Raw genomic sequence first — 23,723 nt, 5'->3', positions numbered from 1 at the left:
GTTAAATTTTTAATAGATTGTTAAATGTACTACATATTATTGTTTAAATTTCATGAAAAATGCTTTTTACGAACAGAGAAATTTTCTCTAATTATACAAATCAAATACTGTACTTAAATGTCAGTGCTATTTATAATTAAGTATTAATATAAACTGCTGATGCCGATATAGCAAGCCAATTGCTCAAACATACAGCGATGACGCAACCCGCATTACAAGACTACAGCTTAGTTTATCGCTATTCGTTTTTGAAGGCGTCTACCACCGACCCACCGAATAGGCCCTGCCGTATGGATGCCATGACCGGCTTGATTTATCTGCACTTCAGATTCCCTCCTCACCGATCCCCTCGACCGTATAACACACAAAACATGAGCCACAGCCTCCTCCATAATTCTCATATATCACGCCGGACCAATATTTTAATCTCCTGTTCAGTCTCGTACACGCAACCTGCCTGCTGCTCGCCTGGCCGTACAGCCGGGCAGCCGCTGCATCTGAAATTCCCTACGCTCGAATAAACATTGAACACTCATCCCGTACGATTAACAATTTCATTATGTATTATAAACGATTTATTTTGACGGTATAAATAAATCACTATAAGTCGAAAAGTATAAGACCTTACTGTTCAATCAATTTCCTAAAGTACGAAAAGCAAAAGATAAGTTAAATAAAACTATTAATTTCTCGTGTTAATTAGATAAATTTATTAGTTCAGACGTCTCGCGGAGGACGGTATATTTAGATAGATAGCTGTTTCTGCATATATTGATTATTATAAAATATGTTTACATTTGAATTTACGTATAATGGAATATAATATTAATAATATCTATTACTTCTAATTGACCAAAAACTTGTAAGTTGAGTTTCTAGAAAAGTTCTCTCTGTGTGACGGATTGTCAGATTTTCATAAACTATTTTATTTTTCTGATAACTTCTAAAAATTGTTTTAATTATGAGGCGCTTTTATTTTAAATTAAATCCGATGAAACATTTTAGACTCTTGTTTCCAAAAATTTAATTATTTTGTTATTATGACACACACACACACACGCGCGCGCATATATATATTGTGTATGTGTGTGTGTGTATGGAATTTTAAAAAACTGAACTAAATAGCTAAATTTTTGGTTTTAATAATTCTGTCTAACATTAAATTCCCTAGTATGTTTAACGTGGATCACTTCAGATTTCATTAATTGAATAGGGACTGGATGGCTTAAAGAGTGCAAACACCACTTCAACCCCAATGAATTTTACATATCCATGGAAGTAAAATGTTTTTTTTTTTTTTTTTTTAAATAAGGATTGAAAATGACAACGCTGTTTTAGTATTTTAATTCAAGGAAGCGGAGATGGATAATCTCCAAAAAAATTGATGTCATTTGAAATTATCAAAAAATTAAAAAGAGCTGAGACCTAGACTACCTCATGGACAAAGAGACTTAAACCTCATCGATATCGTAGGAGTGTTATTTATCTATAAAAAACCTTATTTAAAAGTAATGGTTGAAACATTTCACTTTTATCTATTGTATGATAAGTTATTACAAGAGTGTAAAAATCTAGAATTTGTTGCTTAACGCACCAAAAATAAAATAATTCTTGTATAAATACCTGTTTGAGTAAATCAGTAGTTTAATTGTGGTTAATTAAAAAAGAAGGAGACCAGAAGACAAGGAATTTCTCTTTTAATACTATTCAGCTTTTTCTTGTTGGAATAGACACATTTAAAATAATGATAAAATACTGCAATAATTCAATCTTTATTACTTATAGAAGCTGAAGGTTGTCTAAATGATTAAATGGATCCAGAGGATCAATAACTGTTGAAAGCACTAAGTTTTACACTTGCCTCACAGAAAATTAAAAATGTATATTTTTATAAAATATACATTTTTAAAAAGAATGATTCACTTCTGGAACTTTTCTCAGTGAACTTTAAAGATGGAAATATTTAATATTTATTAATTTCATGGCGGTAGAAGAAGGCCTAGAGTGGTAAAAGGACACCAAATTTATGAGACCATTCAGGTTCTTATTTATGTTTAACAGTAACTTACATACAAACAAAGATACTGTAAAAAAAAGCTCTAATTTTAATAAAATTATTAATTTTATTAAAATTAATATTGTAATAATATTAATATTAAATTTAATTTAATTAAATTTAATAAAATAGCTGTGAGACATCAAATGTATGATGTCCTATGACACATATTTTTATTTGAATGAATTTTGAAAACAAACATGACAAATACCACAATATTCAAACCATTGTTTTGAATACTGTTTGGATATAGTTATAGCTGGAGAGCATTGAGGTCCACACTTTTTTTTTAGAATATTGTAGAGGACATATCTTCTCTAAAAGTACTAGAGAATCCAAGAAATGCCAATTAGATCTTAAATTTTATGAACAGAAAATTCTGAAATTCACGGAGAGAGGGAGCAAGCAATGATTGTATAAAGTTGGTTAGTATATACAAACAACTAACAAAGGAAGGGATTGAACAGCTCCTGGGATATAGTTCTGTTCCTGCAAATGCCAATGTATGTTTCAGAGGGCAGATGAGCATTAGGGGTTTGGGATACTCTATCGCTCCGGGGAGGGAGAGAAATCGTCCCCAAAGGCAGAAGAAACTTATGTAGGAAATCAACAGCATTGTAGGATACAGAAGACCGAGTGGTGAATACCACTGTATTACTTATTTTCCTAGTCAGACACCATGGTGATGTCTTCTTTTGTTAAATATTCTGGAGGTAAAATGACTTTCCATTCAAATCTCCTGGGGGAAGCAGCAGAAGCAGTTTCAGAGAAAAGACAAAGCAGTGAGAATAGGTACATGGAATGTGAGAACATTATTCTCATCAGATAAGTTGGTAAACTTGAAGAGAGAGATAAAAATAAATAAGATGGGTTTAGTAAAGAAAAGCAAGGTTAGATGGGTGGGAAGAGAACAGTTGAGAAGCAGTAAAGTTACCTTATATTACTCAGGAATTGAATGAGGAAAAAACAGAGCAGGAAAAGCTATAAAAAATATTGTAGCAAGAAGAAAAAAGTAATTTATCTGGATAATATACTAATGGCTTTAAGGATGGGAATGCTGCCAAAAGAGCTAGTAATAGTTCAGGTAAACATAGCAATTCAGAGTACAAGAATGAAGATATCGAAAAGATGTATAATAACATTGAGGAGTTATTAGAAAATGAGCAGGATTGCTGTAAAATAATTATGGGGGACGGAATGCAGTGGTGAGGGATTATCAAGAGGGAATGTCAGTGGGCAAGTTCAGACTGAGAACATGAAATGAAAGAGGAAACAGGCTGGTTGAATTTTGCCAAGAGAAGGATTTGTTCATTCTGATTATGTTTTTTAAGAATCATAAACGAAGAACAAGAATACTTGGACAAGACCAACAGATGGATCTTGCATTTCAAACAGATGAATCAATCTGCTTGGATCTTGCAAGCATATGGATTCAGGTAGATCACTTTTTGGTTGAAAATAGACAAGGGAATGCTGTTAAGAAGTGAAATGGCTTCTAGGAGCAGATATAGAAAGTGATTATATTCTGTTAATGATGGAAATAAAAATAAGATTAAAAAGAATTCAATTTGAAATTTGAATTCTTTTCAAACTGAAAGATGTAGGTTCTTCACTTTCATTGCAATGAAGATGAAAAAATGAAATATAGAGGAACTAGAGGGCATAGGGAGAGTTAAAATGGGTGAAATGCTGACAAAGGTAATTACTCAAGGTCAAAGGGAAAATGAACCAAGATTGGAAATCTGGTCATGGATAAAATAATCTATGAGGAAAGCTGCAGACAAAAGAATCAGTTTCAATGAAGGACCCAGAAAAACAAACCTTGGGTAACATAAGAAATGATACAAAAAGTTGAAGAAAAAAGGAAATATAAAAATAAAAACGGAGAGTACAACAGAGCAATCTGTCAAAGACTGAATAGCGAATTAAATAGAGAAATACATAAAGGTAGTGAAAGATGGCTAAAAGAAGAATGTAAAGACTTATGGAAGAGGAGAAAAGCCCACCAATTGTGAGAACTGAGATGTTGTATACAAGTTATTAAAGATAAAAACAAGAAAGCAACAGGCATAGATGAACTTACAATAGAACTCTTTAAATGTTTAGAAGATGAACTATTAGATGAAAACTCTCAATGAGCAATACAACTTGTGATACTAGACTATGGCCAGAAAATTTTGTTAAAACAATGATACCGATACCTAAAATGGTTGAAACCAAGAAACATAGAACTATCAGCTTAATATCAATCACATGCAGCAGAAATAATGCTGAGAGTTATGAATGGAAGGTTGATTACAACAATGGAGGAAAATGCTGGGAAGAACATTTTGAATTCAGAAAAGTAAAAGGAACAAGAAGAACTGTAGGACTGATCAGACGATTGGAGAGATGTGTTTAGAAAGTAGAAGAGGATTGAGTTTGGTTTTATAGATATTGAAAAGGCATTCGACTCAGTACAGTGGGAAAAGTTATTTTAGATTCTGAAAGAAAAGAGAGTTGATTGGAAAGACAGAATTCTGCTCAGAGAATTGTATATGAAGCAAAAAGCAGTTGTGAAAATAAATAAGAATATTTCAAATTGGTTAGAATTAGGCAGAGAAGTGAGGCAAAGCTGCTGTTTGTCACCAATAGCACAAAACACTGCTGTTATGTTACCAGTCACTAGGTGACAGTTTGTCACTTTGTATGTCGATAAAATGTTGAGAGAAATACTGGATGCTCAAAAAGGAGTAAGATAGATGGAAGAAATACTAACTGTTTCAGATTTGCTGACGATCTGCTGATTACACCTAAAGACAATCAGACATTACAAGGAATGATAAAAGCATTGGAAGTAGGAATGAAGACATATGGGATGAAAATAAATGTGAGGAAAACAAAAAATGAAGGTAAATGAGAGAGAAAATATAGATGTTGTAACAAAGAAAAAAAAATGAACAGGTAAAAATATACAGATATCTCGAGACAGTACTGACTGAAGACTAGAGAAGTAAAAAAGAGATTAAGATGAGAATTGCAACAGAAAAGGAAGCCATTTTTAGAAAGAAAAACATACTCTGCAACGACATGGATATGAGCCTGAGGAAGAGGTTGGTAACATTTTATGTTTGGAGTGTACTTTTTTACAATAGTGAAGCATGGTCACTGGGGTAAAAGGAAAAAAATAAATTCTAGGCTTTTGAGATACTGGTTGGAGGAGGATGGAAAGTAGATAAAATGGGTGGAACAGGTTAAGTAACATAGAAGTAGTAAGAAGAATAAATGACGATAAAACAACATTGACGACAATCAGAAGAAGGAAAGGAGACTGGATCTGGCATATAATTAGGGGAAAAATAATAAATACTGTTCTTTAAGGTTTTCATTAAAGGTGAAAAGGAAGAGGTAGGAAGAAACTGAAATTAATAAATGACGTAAAGGGTAGTGAAGGTTATGATGACGTGAAAAGAAAAGCAACGGACAGAAATAGATGAAGAAAAAGTGGTGGCAGGGACCTGCCAACAGGCAGAATACGACGTGATGATGATGAGAGCCCAAATAAAAAATGTTGTCTCAAAACTGCAGAACACAGAATAAGCATACGTAGACGTTACATTTTATGCATAATTATTTTTCAATTATGTTGTAGAAAATCACATTAACTGCTAAAAATTTGCTGGAAAAAATTATGTTCTACGCCAGATAAATATTTTTATCAGACTATTGAATTATTTTTGCAGAATTTTGCCGACTTCCTTGGCGAAGTGGTAACCTCTCGGCCTTTCAATCGGTGGTTCCGGGTTCGAATCCCGGTCAGACATGGCATTTTTAATGGGCAACAAAATTTCATATCCATATTCTCCTATACGTACTTTTCAAAGCTTTTGTAGTGAATTATATCGTCAAGCAAAAAAAAGAAAAAAATGTTTAAAAATGATGATTTTCAACCTTTTTTTTAAAACTAATTCTACGCCAATCGCATTAGAAATTTTGAAATAATACAGAATTTTCCTTAACAATACTCATTAATTTTTTTAAAAATCGTTAAATATGTACAAATTTAGGTCTAATAAGTAGGTCTATTAATAAGCCTAATAATTATTTGTATGAATAACGTGTAGAATAATACTAGCATTACAGAAAAATGGAAACGAAAATTGTAAATAGTTTTCAATAATCAAGAAGTTTAATTTTATATTTTTTTTAAAATAATAAAAATTTTGCATATTCTTCATAGAAATATAAATATTTTTAAGCAAAATAATGTAGTTGTCGAGCCTCATTCATTGAAATTTTTTTTGTATTCAATAAGGCTAGACTTTATTATAAAAAAATGAAAGTAAAATAAAAAACATTTGTAAGAGATTTTTTTTCACAATAAACCAGTCTCTTTATGTTTCGGGATGCATAGTATAAAACTAAACCGCAGTAAGAAACATGCATGTCAGGTTGATGAACTGCCCACCGGATTGGTCTAGTGGTGAACGCGTCTTCCCAAATCAGCTGATTTGGAAGGCGAGAGTTCCAGCCTTCAAGTCCTAGTAAAGCCAGTTATTTTTACACGGATTTGAATACTGGATCGTGGATACCGATGTTCTTTGGTGGTTGGGTTTCAATTAACCAGACATCTCAGGAATGGTCGAACTGAGAATGTACAAGACTACACTTCATTTACACTCATACATATCATCCTCATTCATCCTCTGAAGTATTATCTAAACGGTAGTTACCGGAGGCTAAACAGGAAAAAGAAAGAAGGTTAATGAACTGCAAATATTGACAAGTAAACTAAGTAACAGTAGGATACTGCTCAGAAGAAAATTGACTTACTGAAAAGCTTTACAATATTTTTTATAGGGATATATCAAACTGCAAGCGAGCAGCACTGAAAACGCTGTGTTCTCAGAGGGAATCAAACCTGTTCACGTTTAATTGGATGAAAAAAGCGGTAAAAGTTATCTTCCAGCAATGCTGGTGACATGTTCCTGTGCTGACGTTTAACCTAGTAAATATTAGAGCTGAATATTGTCGAAGTTTATCTCCAGGCTTGATTGTTTAGAAGAAACCAAAATCAAAGTATATATTTTAAATTCAGTGAACAATTTTTACCGCACAAAACAGTATTAGCTTTCGTCGTAAAACACTTTTAATTGTTACTGTAAATTAGTGATAATTTTTAAAGATAAAATATCAACATGTAATTTTATCGGTGTGCTTTTCTGCTTACCGATTCATTGCATATATGCACTGAAATCCTTGGAAAATAGTTTTTCCGATTCTTTAATAGATTATTTAAAGAGAGAAGCTAGAGCTTGAATGATCCACCATTACATTAAGAAAACGTAAAATGAAGCTAGTTACAAGAAAAAAAAAGAGAACAAAGGAAAATTCTATTTCGTATTCTTGAACGTATTAAATTATTAAATTTTTTCCACATTAAATTGCTTGTTCGTATTGAATTTTTCATTCATTTTTTAAGTTTTCCATACAAATTTATAGAAATAGAATGCTAATTCCTTTTAGACTAATGTGGCATTTTTTCGGCTTATGCCTACCTTACAGAAATTTAGTGAAGATCGGTTCGCATTTACCCAAATACTTGTAACTCAATTTAAATTTTAATGCCGGTCAGCGAAGTAAGAGCAATTAAATATTTAAAGAACTGTTAATTGTAACTGTACCTATGAAATAGTTTAAAAAAATTTTTTTTTTAAATAATAAATATTAATATATGAAACGAAAAGCCATTAAAATTAATTGAGAATATTGTTTTGTTATAGTAATCATTTTAAATGTTGTAATTTTATTTACTTCTCGTATATCCGAAGCGTAGAGATAGTGTATTAATTCTTATTCGGAGGACCAATGCTTAACTATTGTTATGTTTTAGCGATTTTCTTTCATACAAAATTTCTGTTCCCGGGCATAAAATTCTACATATATATATATATATATATATATATAATGAGTTTAAGTGTGTTTGTATTCAGATTCAAAACGGTACGGATCTCTGTCCATCATAATGACTGGTTTCAATGTACCATCCCTGTTTCAGTTAAAATGAATGATTTATTTTTGTTTATTCATTTATGTTAGTGAATTCATGCGGGTTTAAAATCTTTTTCAGTACTTTATTGTGATAGTGGGGGATTGTAACTTTTCGTTCTTTTATAAATAAATCCAGTCAATTGAGTCAGTGAGTAGGTATGAACTGAAATCGAGTTGTATAAGAAAAAGGGGAGAATCTACGGGGTTGCACGAAGGGATGCAAGTATATTAGAACCAACAATTCATTTCATTTGTTGAATTCGCGGGTGCGGCTGGTTTCGTTTCCCCTTTATTCCCTTTTGTACATCATATTCATATATTAGACGCATGTTTTTTTGAGCAGCGGACAGAACTATTCTTTAAAATCATCCGAATAATTTGGATATGGAAAAGTGAACGCAATTTTCATCGAATTTCCGTAACTATAAACAAGAGACAGGTACAGGCTTTCTTCTATTGTAATTTGATTTAATTTTTATGTATAGCATCAATAAAAACATATTATTATGTAAAACAAAAGAAAGACTATAAATAAGATTATACAAATTATTAATGATAAAATTATAAATTATTCAGAAATGATTTTTTTTTTCATTATTTATTAATATTTTTTTATTTGTTTATTTTTCTGTTTATTTTTTAATCACAGTAACTCTTTTTTATTAGTAACAAGCGACTTCTTTATACTATCACATATAAAACTTTAAATAATAAAAAATATTTGTGAAATTAATTTTGTGTGCTGTGTCAAACTCTATTAATAGATTAGGAACCCTAATTCTCGTAAACATTTTATTAACAATTTATAATATTCTCAATAAATATATACGAGGTCTGTAAATAAAGTAAAGAGACTGGTTCAGAAAAACGTTTTATTTACAATCCAATTATACATGGACACTATCACCTTCGAAATAGTTCCCTTGGAAAGCCATACAACGCTTCAAACAGTTTTCCCACTCTACATAGCAGTGCTGGAACTCAAAAACAGGAATATACTTCAGATGGTAGGTTACATTTTTTATGTTTTCTACTGTTCCAAAATGATGTCCTTCCAGGTGTTTTTCTAAAGTCGGGAACAGGATAAATTCGCAGGTACTCAAGTCAGGTGAATAAGGTGGAGGAACAACAGGAATGTTTTTATTTGTCACAAACTCATTAATTGAGAGTGCAGTGTGACAAGGTGCATTTTCATGATGCAGCATCCAGTTGTCTTTGATGGCTGGTCTCACGCGGGCAACTCTTTTCCGCAGTCTTTCAAGAATTTATCGGTAAACATATTGATTTACAGTCTGTTCTGTAGGTAGAAACTCCTTATAAACAATGCCATTACTATCAAAGAAACAAATTAGCGTGGTTTTGATTTTTGATTTGCTCATTTTTGTTTTTTTGGGACGTGGTGAGTTTGAAGTATCCCACTCCTTGCTCTGGCGGTTTGTTTCTGGATCGTACTTAAATATCCAAGCTTCATCACCAGTCATAACATTTTTTTTAGAAAATCAATTTCATTTCACCCTAGAAGATCGCGGCAAACTTTCACCCTGTTGTTTTTCTGTTCAACAGTGACGTTTTTTGTGACCAATTTTGCACAAACCTTTTTCATGTCCAATTCATTTTTTCAAAATTTCATGGACTGTTTTTTTCAAAATTTCATGGACAAAATTCAATTGTTCTGCAAACATTCTGACTATCGGTTGTACCGTATCAAGTCTGATGCGCCCAACATTGCCGTCACTTTTTGACGTTAACGATCTTCCTGAGCGTGGATCATCCACAACCGATTCCCGGCCATCTGAAAATGCTTTAACCGCCTTAAAACTTGGGCCCTTTTAAAAACATGCGCCTTTTTAAATTTTGAAAAAGTTTCAGTAGCATTCTCACCGAGTTTAACACAAAACTTGATTGCACAACAATGCTCATAATTAGTATCACTCATTTTTTTAACGCACAACAAAAAGTCATTTCACGAAAAGATTGTTTACGTCTCATGTAGCAACAATAGACTAAAAATATTAATATCTAATATAACATATAACCATATGTTTACTAGTAACTTTACAGTTTGCCACTTTGGTTGCCAAAAAAACTAGTCTCATTACCTTATTTACAGACCTCGTCTATATATATATATATATATATATATATCTAGTTGTATATAACATCTAGTTGGGCACCTCCCCTTTTGATTGAAATGGACTTGACCAAAAATGTCCAAAAAAAGCCCAAAATTAAAAATATTTGGATTTTGGACTTTCTTAAACGCAGTAATAAGCCCTCATTGAGAGATTTTCAACGATATATCATAACTGGTACATATTTTCATTGGTTCCAGAGTTATAGCCATATGAAATTTTAGTTAATAAACTATTTGGATTTTACAAAAGGAAGGCACATCAGTTCGAATCCGACTTCATTTCCTTTTTTTTAACTTTTTTTTAACTTAAATATATTGATTTATTAATAATAAATTTAAGTATTTATTAAAAGTTATTACAAAAATGTTACAGTAAATAATAATTCTATAATAACAATAAAACAAAATAAATGAAAAGAATCAGAAATTATTAGTGAAATAAAATTTTATGTACTTTTCATTTTAAAAAATGTGTATATTTAATTTAATAGACGTAAAAGGAAGTCATGTGGTGTCCACATCAGATTTTTCATTAAACTAGAAAACATGCGTAGTAAAATTTTCATTATGTCATACCCGTTACGAAGTATAGCACTCTCCCCTATACCTCTTCACTACTCAATCAGTTTAGAGAAATATTATAGAATTAATCCTCATAATAAGCTTATCCATAAATCTCACACTCAGGTAAAACCGCTCCTAAAATACAAAGTAGACTCTAAGGTGGGTAGGTAGCATCTCAGCCGTGGGCGATAGCATCATGCATCGAGCTTATGCCGTGACTTATTCATAAACAAAGATAATAGATATCAATGAAAGTTGAAACAGAATTTTATTTTTTGTCTTCAGTGTTCGCAACGCGTCGAAAAACGTAAAAAAAACCGGAAGGGAATCAATCACCTTTTGACTGATAGGAACATATATTACTAATTTTATATACATCCCAAGTTCTTACTGAGAGTCATTAGTTTTAGACAGTTAGTCAGAAAAAGGTTAACTGGAAAGTAATTATGATTGAATTACCTAAAAATAAATGTTTAATAAATACTTAACGAATATTGTAACCTAGTAGTAAATTAAACCCTACTTAAGTTAAGTAAGTTTCAATATAATATTACAAAATTTTTAAAAATTTGCTTTATACTTTTTAGCCGTACTTTAATCAAATTATTATCATACAGTGCATGAGTTTAATTAGTAGGTTAATTTGGATTTCAAAAGACATCACATATTGAAATTTCTAATATATTTATAAAATATCAAACAAATTTTCTATTAAACATTTATTATATAAAGTAATGAAATAATGAAGTTTTTTCATAGTGAAGTTTTTATTTCATTTACTTAATTAACTACCACAATTTTCGACAAACGTCTTTATGAGTTTTTATAAAAGATTTCTCATTCGATCCATCTCTGATAATGCATCATTACCAGGAGCTGTGTGAATGGTACGGAGCCGAGTGAATCGTCAGGAGCTGTGTCTCAACATACTGCCCGCCAAAAATCATCTATATATATGAGTGATAACGAATTGTTGTCAAACTGGAAACCACAAAAACCCCCGAACCAAGTTTTTGTCTTTTTTTAAATGTCAAACGGCTATTGAATTTGTTATCTGCGACCCCAAAAACCTTTTTTACATCCACGTCCTTAATTTACTCCCGTACGGGGAAATGTTTGCAAACGTAATGGTAGGATATTGTATTGTCACCCAACCTTAGTAACTGTACAAAATTTCATCGATCGGCAGTGTCAGAAATTGTGTTAAATTAAGGACGCAAGATTTGAGGACAAACATAAAAAAATATTGCGAGTTAAAGAAACGCAATTAAAAAGGTAAATTAAAAAAAAAAAAAACTATCGTTTGTTTTCGCGTTGCTAATTTGTTTCATTTAAATTTTACGATACAAACAATTAAAAGAAGGGTTGCTAACGGGAAAGAGTACAACTTTGTCATTCCACTTCTTCCACTCGTGTATCGTATTAATGCTTGGCATGTTACATAGGGAGGGCTTATTGGCGACGACATCCAGAGTTAGCTGGTTGTTGTGCAAAGAAAGCATCTGTTCACTGGTGTTCCTCATGACCGTCTGTTTCACAGGCTTTGGCTGTGTTACTCGTATTCAACATCGCATTACATTTCCCTCCGCCCATCATCCTCCTTACTGTAGTTAATAACATAATTGAGATCATTTCCTTCTTTTCTTCTCGCAAACTACCCTGAACACAATTCTTACCCCTTATTCTATCTTACTACAAACCACCCTTAACACATTCCCGGCTGTGCTTTGAAACTGCACTATAAAACAACCCCGGCAGTTGAGACAGCCAGTCTACTCGGTAAAAAAAGATATAAATTTTGAGGCGAGCCTCGTTTCTGAAAAATGAAATTCAATTAGGAGAAAAGAATTACCATAAGCTAGTCTAGTCGGAAAGAAAAGGAGGGACACCGGGAAGAAGAGAGGGGTTGGCAACCCTTGAAATAAAAACAGGAAATATGGGACATTAAGGAGCGAGCGGTCAGACTCAGACCGACCCACCATAACCAAATCCAGTAAACAACCTGCCGCACGAGACATTATTTATATTTTATTACTTTTTCAATTCTTTTTTTTTTCTTTATCATTCCCTACTATTACCTTTAGCCCTAACTATTTAAGAAGAAAAATCAAATAAAAATTTATATTATATATATTTTTTTATATTTCAAAAACCATAAAACGTCTGTAGGCGCGCACACATTCATCATCAACGCCAATATCTACTAAAAATCTAAAAATAAATCTAACAATCTACTCTGTACTTCGACAAGGATTGAGTTCTAAAAGTAACTTCGGTCTATAAACCGAAAGAAATAGTAAAGAAATCATAACAGTACAGTATCAAAGAAACAGATAAAAATTTCGAATGATTGAGTTTGTCACGCGGCTGCTCATCATCCAAAATCTTGTGTGAATGCTCACGCGCTTATTATTGAGATCCTTAAACAATTTTAACATGTATGAATTCCAAAAAATCTAAAAATTATTCATATCTAGGTGTAAATATGTAAATTAGTACCAAAGTAAATACTAAGTGAATTTAAAACGGACGAAGGTCGTTTTTATTTTATTATTGAAGTGTAAATTTACGAGTATTATTAGTTATAAAATAAAATTCCTATCCTTTTTAAATTGCATAGGGGTTAATAAGGTAATAAGGATGATTTACGGATTTATGATCTAAACTTAAAATCAGTTACTCTATTTTCAGTTTTAAGGTCGGGCTTGAAATTAAATTTCTAAAAAGTATACAATTAATTACGTTGGCAAACAATCAAACGAAAAGGCATGGAATAAGATAAAGCTAGTAAATAAGCAAGGGTTATTGCACCCCTTTAATATGGCGGGTCTATATATCCCAAGGGCAACATCCCTCATCACCAACATCTCGACTACAAATTGATTTAAAAACGTAATTCATATACCCTAGATGTATACAGGAACCCGTTGCGGTATAAAGGGTGACAACGGACACCACAGAAATTTGCCATTATATTATCAATTACTTGAAGAATAGAAATCAATTAAAATTTTAAAATAACAAAACAAATAAATCCACGAATTAAAAATGTAGTTTTTAAGATTTCTTATCGGTTGAATACAAAATTATATTAAGTATATTTTTGGGGGTAGAATTGACCTTTAAATTAGGTTTATCAACAAAATGTTGATATATAATTCTAGAATGTTATGAAAAATATGTTTCGAGTAAGAATATCCTTGAACTTGAGAAAATTATTGCTTTAAAAATAAGTCCTCTTTCAGCCTTTCTTTTTCCTGTTTAGCCTCCGGTAACTACCGTTTAGATAATTCTTCAGAGGATGAATGAGAATGATATGTACGAGTGTAAATGAAGTGTAGTCTTGTACATTCTCAGTTCGACCATTCCTGAGATGTGTGGTTAATTGAAACCCAACCACCAAAGAACACCGGTATCCACGATCTAGTATTCAAATCCATGTAAAAATAACTGGCTTTACTAGGACTTGAACGCTGTAACTCTCGACTTCCAAATCAGCTGATTTAGGAAGACGCGTTAACCACTAGACCAACCCGCGGGTTAAAAAAAAAAAAAAAAAATAAGTCCTCTATACTGATAATAAAAGGGATGTTGATATTCTTATTGGCAACTATAACTATTAAAACACTATCACATGAAAGGGCTGCATTAGTAATAACTATAGTAATAACTTTCTAATGAAAATAAGATGAGAGATACTTATAAGACAAGATATATTAAATTTGTTTCGTTTTTTTTCAAGCTTCTCTTGTATCTCTTACAGTTACTATAAACAAATTAATAATAATAAAAAGAAGAAGAAATGGTAAATATGTAAATAATAAATACCGTTTTTATTTCCATCTACTGACAGTACAATAGATATATTGTAGTGTGTAAAATTATTAGAACTTAATAATTGTTATTACACGTTCTACTCTTCTACGTTATTCTGTGCAATCATCTATGATAATTGAAGAATGATTATTTTATGGGAATACCTTTTTTGAACCCATTAAACCAAATGCAGAGCTTCTGAGCAAAATGGCAAACTGAAAAGTTACTAGTAAACATATGGATATATGAACAGCTGATTTATATTAGGTATTGATATTTTTAGCCTATTGTAGCCATATGAGACGTAAACAAACTTTTCGTGAAACGAGTTCTTGTTATGCGTTAAAAAAATGAGTGATACTAATTATGAGCAACGTTGTGCAATCAAGTTTTGTGTTAAACTCGGTGAAAATGCTACTGAAACTTTTTCAAAATTGAAAAGGGAGTATGAAGAATGACGCTCTGTCATGAGCCCAAGTTTTAGGTTGTTTAAAGCATTTTCAGATGGCCGGGAATCAGTTGCGGACAATCCACGCTCTGGAAGACCGTTAACCAAAAAGTGACGACATGTTGAGCGAATCAGAGACTTAAAACGGTACCTCCGCCGATTAACTGTCAGAATGATTGCAGAACAATTGAATTTAAATCATACCACAGTCAAAGACAACTGGCCATCAACTAGCCATTACGGAACGGAACCCAAGAATGGCGGAAGTTTCAATATATCTCCCTACAGATCGCAGGGCCTGGACAATGTCCCTTGCTGCTGTATCTTTTTATTATCGGGCGGATTTCATCGGTTATAAATTTTAAGTTTTATTTATGGACGGATTTGGTAATTTGTGTTCCTATCCGTATGGACCATCGTGAAATATATTTACTGGTTCTGACCGTGAAAGACTAAGCTTTTGAGCCTAGTAATCCCGGAGTGATTCCCCTTCAGTCCATCCGATGAAGTCCTTTCGGTACAAGCACTTATGGGCTAGCAGGAGTGCGCCTACCGGAACCCTAGTTATTTGGAAGGAGAAATGCGCTCCGTTCTCCGGAGGGAGTCGCATATGCTGACTAAATGAAATTGTGGTCTCTTCGTGGGGCGGTGTGGGGTGTTGTCTAGCTTTTATTTAGTTTTAAAAAATTTAATTGCGAAAACAGTTAACTTTCGTGCGGTTTCCATTTATAGGTTACGCGGTATAGAGGCTCCTAAGACTGGTTTGTCATTTTTTGACTCTCGTACCGCCTCTTCATGGTGGTTCGTTTAATACGGCATGAGGCCGTTTTCTCGTTTTACGGCATGAGGCCGCTCTCCTGAACAGTCTGCGTGCCTGCGCCACCCCCACCTCGGATACGGTGTGTAATCCCGCATCGTAGCGAAGAGTGACGTTTCTGACGAACCACGGTGCTCCAAATATGGACCGCAACGCTACGTTTTGGCGGCTTCTAATTTCTTTTGAAGCGTGGAGTTCAACAAAGCTCCCCATGCCGGGTAAGCATATGTTAGAATCGGCAGGACGTATAGCCGAAAAATGAGCAATTTGGTCGCCAGTGGATATGGACTGGCATTGTTCAGTACTGGGTATAGTCAGGCCCTGACGGCCTTTGCCCTTTGGGTCACGTATTTAACATGTTCTCCTACGGTAAGCCGTTTATCCAGGACTACTCCCAGGTACTTGACTGTTTCCCAAAGGGGATTTTCTCTCCTGAGATTTCCAGCTGCCTAGCTGGAGCACGTGTCTTGTATGTGAACATCACTGCCACCGATTTTTCACCGTTGACCTTGATTTTCCACATATCGAGCCACGGATCTACTAGATCCAATTGCCGTTGGAGTCTCTCGATCGCGTACTCTACACTTCCGGATTCATAATAATATGCCTTGTCGTCTGCATATAGAGCTGTTTTGACTCCTTCCGACAGCGGCATATCCTTGACGTAGGCCGTGTACAAGAACAGCGAAAGCACTGCTCCTTGGGGGACTCCAGCGGCTACGTCTCTCGTGGAGGAGATTGTTCCCCCTACGCGTACAACAAATTGTCGGTCTAGTAAATAAGACCGTATCAATCTGACATAGCGACAGAGAATCGTCGTATGTGCGAGTTTATACAGTAAGTCGCTATGCCAAACTTTGTCAAAGGCTTTAGCCACATCTAGAAAAACGGTTGCAGTTACCGCTTTTCTATTTAGGCCACCGACAAGACTGTCGATTATTTTAACCAGTTGGAGGGTCGTCGAGTAGCCCTCCCTGAACCCAAATTGCTCAGGCCGTATTCATTTTCCGAAATGTCACCTAAGTCTCTCCAGGAAAATCCTTTCGAATAGCTTTGACAACACTGGTAATAAGGAAATCGGCCTGTAGTTCTGGGGAAAGAGCAGACGTTTCCCAGGTTTGGGTAGGCATAACACCTTTGCAGTTTTCCAGCAATTCGGAAAATATCAAACGCACAAAATTGACGTTAATATTGTGGTTATGGTCGCTATAAGAGCGGGTGGAATATTCCGGAATGCGCGGGCACCGATCCCGTCAACACCCGGAACCCTAGCCATTAATGACAACTGGTTGCTGCATCATGACAATGCATCTTGCACTCTCAATTAATGAGTTTTTGGCAAAGAAAATCATTCCTGTAGTTCCTCAACCACCTTATTCACCTGACTTGAGTCCCTGCGACGTTTTCCTGTTCCCGATTTAAAAAAAAAAACACCTCAAAGGACACCATTTTCGAACAGTAGAAAACATTAAAAATAAATTTTAAAAATGTAACCGATAATCTGAAATATATTGCGGTTTCTGAGTTCCAAGACTGCTATGAAGAGTGGGAAAACCGTTTGAAGCGTTGTGTGGCTTCCCAAGGGAACTACTTCGAAGGTGATAGAGTCCATTTATAATTGGATTGTAAATAAAAAGTTTTTCTGAACCATTCTGATTACTTTATTTACAGACCTCGTAGTTATTCTATCCATTAATCTTATAAATAAAAAGAATTTTCCTCAGATTCGTAAAATATTTCTTTAGTGTAAAAACCTTTTTACAGTAAACATATAGGGAAAAGATATATTGTGATAAATTTGTATATAGATATTGGATCTTGATAGAGTACGTTCAATTTACATTTTCCTGTTTTATATAAAATAATAAAACTAGTATATATCTTAATTTACTTAAATTAATCTGGTAATTTTTTAAATGATTTTAGAAGTCGATTTTTACTCAAAAAAGTGCTTGGCCGTCACCATAGAAGTGTTTGTTTACTTCTGTTTTCTTAAAAAAAAACCTAAAGTGGTTTGTATTAAACAAAAAAACTCATTTAATGATCTTCTCAACGTAAGGGGGTTACTTAATTCAGGAATATTAAGCAATTTTGCGCAGAATACAATAAACATTTTTAGGGCCGAGTGGTTATTTAATCTTCCTAACGCACTACAATATCCATTCATTTAAAAAAAATGTAAAGCAAACTGAGGGTAGCTGCAAAACGATTAAAAGTATATGAAGATAAAAAATCTTTTGTTATGAATATATTACTAGTACTCATATTTTATGAACATTTGTTTTGAACGTTCCTCAATCCTTTAATCTTTTCGTACCTTTGATCTTCTCTGTACGAATAACAGAAAGCGGCACTTGCTTACATAAAAATACATCACTACGTTATCATCTACTTGTAGAAATTGTTCCTTTACGATGCAAAAAAAAATCTTAATATTCAGTCTTAATTTTACTGAAAGAAAAATGAATCTAAATAAAAATATTTCAAGAGAAATTGAAGTAATGAATTTCATTAATTAGAAGTAAAAACGAAACAAATACTGGGATCCGCACAATTAGATTTTCTCAGATTTTCCTAATACGCATTACTAATCTATTAGAGATGCAAATACGCATTACCAATAAATTACAAAAACGTTTTAATATTTTTCACTTGCTACAACGCGCTTTATGTAAGCGACAATTCAGCAGATTCGTCGACAACATACAAATAAAACCCTCACTGAAGTAGAATTGAAATTCATTTGTAGAGAAAAGATATTATTTCTGATTTAAGGAGGTCACAGACATAAAACACAGGAAACTTTAAATGGTTATAAAATACTGAGTAGACGTATTTTCAGTTTGAGATCGCTTTACTTCTTTTTCTTAAAAAGAGGGTATAAAGGTCACGGACTATTGATCTCAACATTCATAACATAAATAACGACTTTATACAAAATTTTTAAAATGCTTCATAACCCGTATCCCTCACGAAATCTTTTACGGTACAATACTCGACCGTTCTGCGACAGCTAATGAATATAAAATAGTATCCGATGAAAGTAATCGATTACATTTCTGAACGAAAAATAATAATATTATTTATAAAAGTTTTTAAAGTTTTATACTTTTATTTTTCACGTGTTATTCTGAAAATACTACAACGGTATACATAATGCAACAAACATATGCTATTATCTCTGATTTAATTACGTAATTCAATTAAAATTTCAAAACGAATTAAACTTGCTGCGTACTGTTTTACTCGTAGTTACTGGTTAACCGCATAAAAAAGAAATAGAAGGCTTAATTTGTGTTTATTTTATTCGCTCCATTAAAATCACGTTACACATTTCCAGATCACGAGTCGTAATCTGTGGTCGCTGAAGAGTGTAATGAAACCCTAGCGGTTAATACAGGGAAAGATACGCAAACAAACCAATTTATCGCTTGTTTTCCAAAAGCTGTTTTTTTTTATTTTTTACCGATGCTGTAAAATCCAAAGCTCAATTCCATTCCATCGCCACTCAGTCGGTTGTAAAAGGGAATTTGTGCGATTGTGTGTATTTTTTACCAAACGCACGTACACGATCGCTCATATTCACTCGCACACATTGAAACTGTTATACGATTTTGATTTCTGTTCACTAGAATGTCTGTTTAGTTACGATAAGAGTTGGTCCCACAGATTTGTCTACGGGCAACATTTTTTCACATTATACCCTTTTTTATCCTCCACCCTCGCAGTCGAATATAAGGTCTCTAAACAACTGTCAAATCATCACCCTACAACATCATTATCAATACGGCAGCAGATAATCCGATTATACTGATTTGAAATATCCACCAGATCGATTAACAAAGGAGGCAAATTTCTGTCTGTCACACTCTCACTCGCTCTCTCTCTGTCATTCAAACTCTTTTTCTCTCTCATTAAGAATATTGCAACCTTATTTGAATAAAATATTAATATTGAAATTTTCAAAACATTTTTTTTTTAGTTGACCAATAATTTCGGCCTGTATATTTACAAATTTACTACTAAATTAGAGTTTATTTATTCTTTTTTTGATAATTCAGTATTATAAAATACCACTGCTACACAACCCATAGGTTAAACTGTTTTTACTGTTACAATATCCTCTGTTATAAAAACTCAATGCGATTATTTTTTGGAGAGGGAGCTTGACGATATCGCCATATAAGCTTGAAACTTATGCGTGGATTATGAGATTGGAATTTTATAGTTTGAAAAATGCTGGCCTGACCGGGATTCGAACGCGAGACCTTCGGATAAAAGGCCGTGACGCTACCACTCGGCCATGGATATCGGCTATTGTTTTCATAAACTAAGTAACTCATTAAATATTTGGTAAGTAACATAACTTTAAAAACGTTATTCTTAAGATAAACTATTTATTTTATTACAGAAACTTCTTTTTTAAAATAGAGAACTGAAGAAGAAATTTTACACGTGTAATTAAATAAAGTCTAATTAAATAGCTTGTTAAGAGCTGCTTAAAGTTCTGATAGTTCTGCTATCAACTATTGAAAGCTAATTAGCTAGAAATCTGCTATTAGCTATTGAAAGTTCTGAAGCTTGTAAGAATTCGTCGTTAGACGAATTCTCTTACAAGCTTCTCAATTAATTTAATACATCAGTTAACAAATTTTTCGTAATAATTACCCAAAAATAATGCATTTTTAAAGTAATTTGTACATCTAATAAATTTAAAAAAGTTATAAAAAACTACAAAACATAAGTTTATTTTTTTACCTTACAGTGTTGCTAGTCTTATAATCATTTAACACTTACAACTAAACATAATTAAGAATATCGTTGTTATTAACGGCCAAATTCTTTTTTCAAAACAAGCCAAGGATATTTAAATTTAAATTCTTGTTTGACTGAAGTTTTAGCGTCAGTCAAACAAGCCAATCTAATAAATGTGTTTTCTTCATCTTCACAGAGTAGGCAAGTTGAGCTGCTGGAATCACCTTTATGGTAGTATGTGTTTTGCATCCAGCCACGTTTGAAATAGTAATTGCCTGATTAACTAATTACCGGTTTAGCCGTAGTAAGTCATAGCGTCTCAAAAGGCTCATCCGAAAGAGGTCTCAGTTTAACATTCCCTAGTACTCCCATTTTTTACTTTCGATTACTATGGTAGGTTTTTAGCGAGGGCATTCATAAAGGAACGATACTGGTGCACGAGTTGAAAATGAGGTTTATATAGAAAATGTAGTACCCACTTACCAACAATTGTAAGAAAATTAAACCTAAATGAGGTGCACTCTGTGTGAAAATTCAGCTTTCACCATTGATCCCAATTTTTCTTAACCTGCTCGTTCCCGTATACGGTTTAATGAGACAGAATCCACTGGAAGACTAATATTTTTCCCTGGTCATTTATTACAAAAATTGTGGTTTCTGATCAAGAATCTGTGAATTTAGTTACGAGGATCTTCTTGTAATACACGAACTGATGCTCGGGAATTAACAAGAAAGGCAAACACTATCTCTTAAATCTTGGCTCGGTTTTCAAGATTAAGCTCATCAGCCCTCTTCTAGCCATTGACGTTCGTTTTTAACTTTCTAGTGGATTCAGATAACACAAATATGAGAATAAACACCGGTAGCTACGTAAGTACTTTCGTCAGTGGTAGAACTCTCAGTAAGTCATCGTAATGAAGAGCGCGATAATTTTACGCATTAGCGTTAAATGCGGTGGTTTAAGTTGTGCAGGAGGGATAAAGGGCTTGCTTTCATCAGAAGTAAAATGAGGACACACGTTACTTTGAAACAGTATTAATATAACTGAAACCGTGAAGGTTTCCTTTTATATTTCAGCTTTTTTGAAGTTTTAGAGTAAAATACGACTGCACTTCATACTCTTATTAAGTCGATTGTAATTTCAATACTGGCAAAATTACAATCTAAATAATTATGTAAGGAATTACATAAATATTTAACTTTTAAATATTTTACCGGGACTAAATGAATTTTTTCTACTTTGAAACAGTATTAATATAACTGAAACCGTGAAGGTTTCCTTTTATATTTCAGCTTTTTTGAAGTTTTAGAGTAAAATACGACTGCACTTCATACTCTTATTAAGTCGATTGTAATTTCAATACTGGCAAAATTACAATCTAAATAATTATGTAAGGAATTACATAAATATTTAACTTTTTAATATTTTACCGGGACTGAATGAATTTTTTCGCTTCGTTCCAGGTTAGAGTGTAAATCCACAGATAAAGGCTCTTGCCCTGCTTTGGCTGGATAAGAGCACAAAGAACCAATTATTTATCGTAGAAAACGTAAACATTACACAGAACTTTCAGGAGCTATGGCGGCCTTTATTCTTCCTTTTTCTAAGGCGAAATAAAAATAGCAAGGCATGCTTACCATACCCCACGGAATTCTAAACTGCTAAACACGTCAAGCCTTCTTTCGTTTTGTTTTTCTAATTTATCAGCATGCAAAGAAAAGTTCAATCTAGAACCAGTATTAACACAAGATTATTTGCACTCTCGGAGAGATTGGAAATTAATATAAATACCCGTCAAGTTCAGTCAAATATCCAAGGAGAGATGTCAGCAAAATAATCCAAAAAGCAAAATAATCGAAAAAAGAGGTGCAGGAACCGCATTTACAGGCGCCTAAGCAGTGCCGGGCTCGCTAACAGGTTCCGCCAGTTATAACCAAGGGCGTATGTATACCTGCGCACTACCGAAAAAACTTCCACCTCTGGCTTCCCCCTTCCTCTACTGCTTATAAAAGCATTTCATCAGAAGTAGGGGTAATCGCCCGCACACAGTCATAAAAAAACCAACAGATGTCGCACACCACACAAACTACACCACTGGAAACAACACATACAGCACGTGAAATACAAACACCGACAACAACATTGCACAAGAACATGCTGAAAACAAGAAAAAGCTTCTAACATCCATAACACCCACGCGATACACACCCACACAACAGTCAAGACAGAAATCTCAAATAGTCACACCACTTACCAGTGGCCACCATCAGACGCACAAGCAGAGTGCCCCCCGGCCTCATCGCACCCAGGCAACCCCCACACGTACGGGGGACCACCTAGACACTCAGCCGAGAACCTGTCCGCCCCCGCGCCCACCGGCACCATTCTCCTCTGCGAGACTCCTCATATAAATTCAGCTTCCTCATGACCGTCCTAACGAATCTTTCCACAGTCGTCCACTGTGTAATCTAAATCCTTGTAATAGGATTCGTAGGGTATCTTCAGGGCGAAACATAAACTCACATCTCAGGTTGCCGAGCATCTCTCTACGCTCTATGGTGAATCCCAGGAATTGTGTTAACTCAAAACTCAGCGTGCCGTGGATCCTCCGGCAACACCCCCTGATGTCCTCAAAAAGGTGGTGGGTCCACCTACCCTTCGTGGCCCGGTCCCATCGCTCCTGCCATGTTTGTAAGATCTCTTCTTATGGTTCTTCAGCAGAGCGCTTCCTTTCCTCTAATGGGAGTCTTCTCAGTTCCCTAATTCTGCTACGCCGCATTATCATCAAGTCTACAGGCGGGAATCCAGCCTGTACACCTCAACAGCCTCCCTGGACACCGTTCTATAGGCGGCCGCTACTCTGATTCAACACCTCCTGCGGATGGATTCCAGTTTACCCCTGTACTTGGCAAATCTAACAACATCCGTCCGCAACTCGGCGCCATATAGCAGGGCTGAGTAGACCACACCAGTAAGCAGTTTCCTCCTTTGTTGGGTGGGCCCTCTTGTATTCGGGAGTGGGCTAGCAATAAGCCTCCTCGTTTTCTCCGCCCTTGTAAGCCCGGAGTACGTGAGTACTAAATATTAGTCTGGAGCCAACCC

Source organism: Lycorma delicatula, chromosome 1, assembly GCF_047948215.1.
Source record: "Lycorma delicatula isolate Av1 chromosome 1, ASM4794821v1, whole genome shotgun sequence".
Taxonomy (NCBI): domain Eukaryota; kingdom Metazoa; phylum Arthropoda; class Insecta; order Hemiptera; family Fulgoridae; genus Lycorma; species Lycorma delicatula.
This window is presented reverse-complemented; position numbering follows the sequence as displayed.